This window comes from Pararge aegeria, chromosome 20 (assembly GCF_905163445.1).
Source record: "Pararge aegeria chromosome 20, ilParAegt1.1, whole genome shotgun sequence".
Classification (NCBI taxonomy): Eukaryota; Metazoa; Arthropoda; class Insecta; order Lepidoptera; family Nymphalidae; genus Pararge; species Pararge aegeria.
This window is the reverse complement of record NC_053199.1, coordinates 2,251,464-2,257,463: the sequence shown is the minus strand read 5'-3', so window position 1 is coordinate 2,257,463 and position 6,000 is coordinate 2,251,464.

Here is a 6,000-nt window from a genome sequence, read left to right as displayed (position 1 = left end):
TTAGAAAAAAGAAAGTAAACTTTATAATGGTAAAGAGAAGAAAACTCATTCTTATTCCATAGAAAAGTTAGTCAGTTCAACATTTATAGGTTTTGGTAATTATTGTAAGGTATTTCCACATAAGATGTTTGGATGTTCATTATAGTGATATAATTTTTTAAAGCAAACTCTGTATTGGCATTTCGTACCGGTGGTGGGATGTCGTTCCAGGATCTGCACGGCTAGCATGGCCAGGAGTCAAGTATCTCCCCGGGGAAACTATAAAAATTGATCTCCTCTCACAGCTTTATCAACTCTCAGAGCACTGGCGCACAAATGAAAATATTAGCCAAATATTATTTGTTTTATAAATATAACCTAAAACAAACTGTGTAAAACTAAGTAAAATCTAAAACGTCTTCGAAACCACCGCAGCGAGGCACAGTTCCTAAGATGCTGGCAGCTTTGCCCCTTTGGATGGCCAAACTAATTCGTTGGCCAAGTTAACTGCCCGCTCTAGGAGCACCGGTAGACTCGATAGCCCATTTCGAAAATTCTTTTATGAAATAAATAAATAAAACCATACACAAATAATATTTGTGTAATAATAAACGGGTTAAAAGTTCTAATATTCCCTGTTCCCGTGCTTTAACAGGTGGACACGTTTATTACATCCCTTATCAGGGAATATAATCAGGGGATATAATTTTTGTCACCTATGCTAGCCCTGTTGGTGGGAAAGATATTTTAAACTGCCGCAAAATGCTGCAAACCTGTGGAGATGCATCGATAGTTGTGGCGCTATAGTTCTTTTACAATAGGCATTCGATTTAGGCGATTCCGAAGATTAATGAGAACGGGCATAAGAGTTGCCTTGGAGAGCACAGTAAGACGTGGGTGCCATTGCAATATACAAAAGCAAAGCTGCGAGCTCAGCAAACAGTACGTAATTCTCAAACATCTAGGCCAGGCCCCGACCTAATATCAGCATGTCACAGCCTAAATATCTGAAAACTAAGCTAGAATTTAATATAAAATTTATGACAGGCGCAACGAAGTGGCTGGCATTCATATTTTGTGATATTAACCCGCGCTCGGATGCGGAGCCGTGCTTTGGTGAAAAGGGAGGAATTCCAGTTAAACTGTGCTGTAATAAAACCAATAAAGGTCTATACACATTCAATCATATACCATGCCTACCTTCTCAACTATGCTAGGAGTTTCTCTACGTGATCTGAAATTCTGATCTGAAATGAGGTGCTCTGCAGAAGAACTAGAGTGACCGACATAGCTCAGCAAGTCGCGAAGCTGAAGTGGCAATGGGCGGAGCACAAAGCTCGGAGAACCGATTGACGTTGGGTTCTTAAGGCGCTGGAATGGCGACCCCGCACCGGTAAATGCAGCGTAAGTCGACCCAACGAAGTGGACAGACGACATCGGGCGAGTAGCTGGGGGCCGCTGGAGCCAGCCAGCCCAGGATTGTGGATTGTGGACCTATGTCCAGCAGTGAACGTTAATTGGTTGAATTGATGATGATGGACCATTACGCAAAGCGGAATCGCGAAAATTTTAGATGGCGCCTAACTTCGGTAGTCATTATCTAAGAGTTACTGAACGTTTCTGTACGCATCACCCTAAAACTTAAGAAACCTGTTAAGTTCTTTTTTGGTTATACTTAGACACTTTGTGATCAACACAGTGTCTAAGGATTACCAAAAAAGTCATTCTTCATAGTATCGTAGCACACTACACCATCACTATTCACTAACTCGAAACGGTTCTGACCTTTACTCCCCATTAACCTCGTTAACTAGGACCATGTATGATGATATTGGAGGAGTTTTAGTTTCTAATAGTGTGGAATGTCTTAATAACGAAGAATCTAAACCTCCTGGATAGTATGCGTCCGCGTCGGGAAGCTGCACTAGAATGTGTTAAAAAAATTGGTTGTCTATAAAGTCGGCTTACTGACGATAGTTGAACGTGACAACGTCGTAAGAAAATACTGATGCAATGGTTGCATTTTTCAAAAGAAAATTTTAAATTTATTTGTTTGATAGATATTATCGTTGCTATAAACAATTGACACCACATTCACTTTTCACTGCCCTTCATCATTGCCGAAAACATGTGTGTGTATTATTGTATAGAAGCTGTCCACGCGGACGCATCGCTCACTCAAGTAGGAGAGAGACATGTCGAACGCGGAGGCCGACTGTGCCTCTTTGTCGCTCGTTACGCGCTCTCGCTTGCACTTTAAGCCTTGAATGGAACGCCTCAGAGTGAGGTAACGCCGCATACGTCATGTTTTTTCGTGCGTGCAGCCGGCTCCATCGAATTATAAGACGTTGTCACGTCAAAAGCTTAAAAGTAACATCTATTATGTTATTATAATGTCTAGTATATTGTGATAGAAATCTAATTGTGTTATTTGTATACCTATTGCGTATTGTGTACCGTATTACTAATTAAATTATGTGTATCTAATAAAAATAATGTTAGTCTAAATAATAGATCACGTATAATATTTATATAAGACTAGCGGACCCCAGCGACATCTGTCGGGCTGATTTGTGAATCTAAACCATACAGGGTGACACCCAAACGCATACCGAAAAATTCATTCAAATCGGTCCGGCCGTTTAGGAGGAGTTCAGTGACATACACACGCACACAAGAAATATATATATAAAGATGGGGACAATGATGTGTATGAAAAATGTAGGTAGTTTTGTAATGACTGCACCATGTGGGTATGTTGGTATAAGTGACCAATAAATGAGTTCAGTATCTGGATCTCGTGGTTTTAATACACAACAGTAATAAAATGTGATAAAATGTTCAGGCGGGGTTGCCTGAACATTTTATCACATATTCATACAAATAAATTCATTTCATTACAATAAGTTCCACGTTACGAGAAAGTCTGCTGAAAGAAATTAAACGACTTTTTATTTGGACAATTTACTTTATTGGATAAATGAGGACGGCACCGCCCCACAATCCGACCATATAGATATTGTCCTAGCACAACATTTATGTTTAGTGGAGGGAAAAAGGGCAATACTTATTACACAATATCAGTCATACTTAAAAAATAAATATTCTTTTAAAAAAATAATTAAAATTACAGTATACAATGTATATTAGTTTTTTTTTCAAACCCTTATTTATTTATGACTTTTTCCTCATGCTCCTACTGAGTTTTTTTTTCTGGTTCCTCAACCTTACCGAGACCTTAGGTCCACTAAAGTCCTTACAGTCCCACAGCAGGGCTTAGGTCTCCTATCACAATGAGAAAGGTTTAGACCATAGTCCACCACGCCAGCCAAGTGCGGATTGGTGACTCCACACACCATTTTTATGCAGAACATTCAGGCATGCATTCCTCAAGATGTTTTCCACAAGTGATATTTTAATTCCTTTAAACGCACATCACTTAGAAAAGTTAGAGGTGCGTTCTGAGATTCGATCTTGGCCCACCGAAAGTGAAGTCCAAGTCCTACCCACGCCATCACCGCTTCATATTTCTTTTTTTAATATTAATAAACATTGAAAAAAAAGTCTTGAGCTTTCATATATAATGCGAAGGAACTTTTTCCCTGACCCATAATTCATTCACCCGATTTTATAGTATTTGTCAAATGAAACAACAGGCAATTAGTTTACAAAAACCACACACACAATAGGGTGTCTCTTAAGTTTAACATAATAGGTATTATCTAAGTATAATGGAAATGTATCCTTATAAAATAATATAATAAGTCTTAGAAAAATATTATAATCATTAGGTTAACCGAACAAACTTCTTAGAATTGATAGGCGGACAAGCACACTTAAATCAATTATATATATAATACCCTTTATCCTTGAATAATAAATTTTAAATTACTAACACTTAGAAAGTACAATATGATATTTTTTTTTTTTTCTACAATTAATACGCTACAATTTTTTAAAACAAAATCCCGCGTAACCCTCTCAGTTGCTCTATGGGCACCGCGGAAAGAAAAAAGAAAGGCTGTGGTGATAAGGTGAAATTCATTCAAGGGCATAACAAATTACCAAATGGAATCTGTGAGATGTCTCTCAATAAGTTCAAAGTTTATATTAAGCTTACAGAAAAATCCTATAATAATATTAAGGATTACTTAATCAATAAAAAAGTTTGGGTGTGAATTGCTCTAGCTTCATAGCTTAGTATAAATTAACTGTGAGATGGTGATAACAAAATAAATTACCCGGCTAAGTTTGTTGTGGGCTCTTCTTAGACCAGGGCGCGTTTAGGACCCTCGTAGCTTTAGGTTTAAGTTGGCGAACGAAGTTATCACCATTACCTTACAATTATGTAAACATATTATATTTATGATCTTATATCGAATAAAGAAATTTAGAATTTTTGAATTTGAATTTAACAAAAATAATAACCCGGGTATGTTTGTTGTGGGCTCTTAGACCAGGGCGCGTTTGGAACTCTCCTAGCTTTAGGGTTAAGTTAACGAATATATATTATGTATGAAACCGCTATTTTGGGTCACTATGTAAGCTAGACTCGATGCTAGATATATTAAATCCATACTAACAAATATAAATAATAATAAATATACTACGACAATACACACATCGCCACCTAGCCCCAAAGTAAGCGTAGCTTGTGTTATGGGTACTAAGATGACTGAGGTATATTTTTTGAATAATATACATAAATACTTAGAATATACATATAAACACCCAGACACTGAAAAACATTCATGCTCAACACACAAACATTTTTCAATATTGGGAATCGAACCCACGGCCTTGGGCTCAGCAAAGCAGGCTCACTGCAAACTGCACCCCATCGGCCGTCAAACTAATATTATAAATGTGAAAGTGTGTTTGTTTGTCCCCACTTTACGCCCTAACTAAGCAACCAATCGACATGTATTTCCGGAATAGAGTTAGTTGAAAGGACGTAGAGTAACATAGGCTACTATTTAACTCAGGTGAACAAACGGTCCCCATGGGATTTGTTAAAAAAATAAACGCGGGCAACAGATAGTATTTAAATAAAAATTCTAATTCTAAAATACTTAATTCATGTAGGTCTGTCGCAGGCCCTTATGCGCTTCATAAGTGCCTGTGATATTAAATATATCTATAGTCTATTATCAAAATTAAGCTTAATTTGCTATACTCCGCGAAAAGCAGGAGAATCTGTGTGGTGTAATTTATAATTTCTTCAATCCTTATACCCCACACCAAACAGATCTTCGGCAATATGCCGAATGACTTAACAACAATATTGATATCGTACATAAAGTCATCATCTCCTGATGATGCTCCGGTTTCGGAGCGAAACGTGCGTAGAGGGTATATTGCCGAAGATCTGTTTGGTGTGGGGTATAAGGATTGAAGAAATTATAAATTACACCACACAGATTCTCCTGCTTTTCGCAGAGTATAGCAAATTAAGCTTAATTTTGATAATATATCATGGATTTCCGCAAAGTAACGCCTGCTTCTATCCAATATCTATAGTCGTAAAAATGTAATAGGCCCGTTTTGACATTTGTGCAAGACCATAGAATGTAACTTGGAACGAAACTGAAAGAAACAATAAAAAAAAATCAATTACATACAGTGTACAATACAGTTTAAAAAATACGTAAATTTTTTTGGGACGTTAAATAATATGAAATAATATATCGCGAGTATTCTTTTTGCGATTACTTTATAGTAGCTTGCAATTTATAATTCTTGCGAAACGTTCCGAAAACAGTTACGTTCTCAGTCTTTTTTTTTTATACTAGAGCTGTAACCATTTTTTTACTGAATATCGAAATTAAATATTGTGTAGTTATCTTTACTGCAAAGAATCAGCTTGGTTCTCAAAATGGGTTCAAAATAATGAGTCTGAGTTGATGTGTCTGACCAAGCGGCATATGACTGAAGCGTCCCCGCGCGCACTGCGCAGTTTTTCGTTCCTCATCTTGTAAAGTTGACTGTGCGCTCGTTTAAGTTTGATATATATTGTTTACT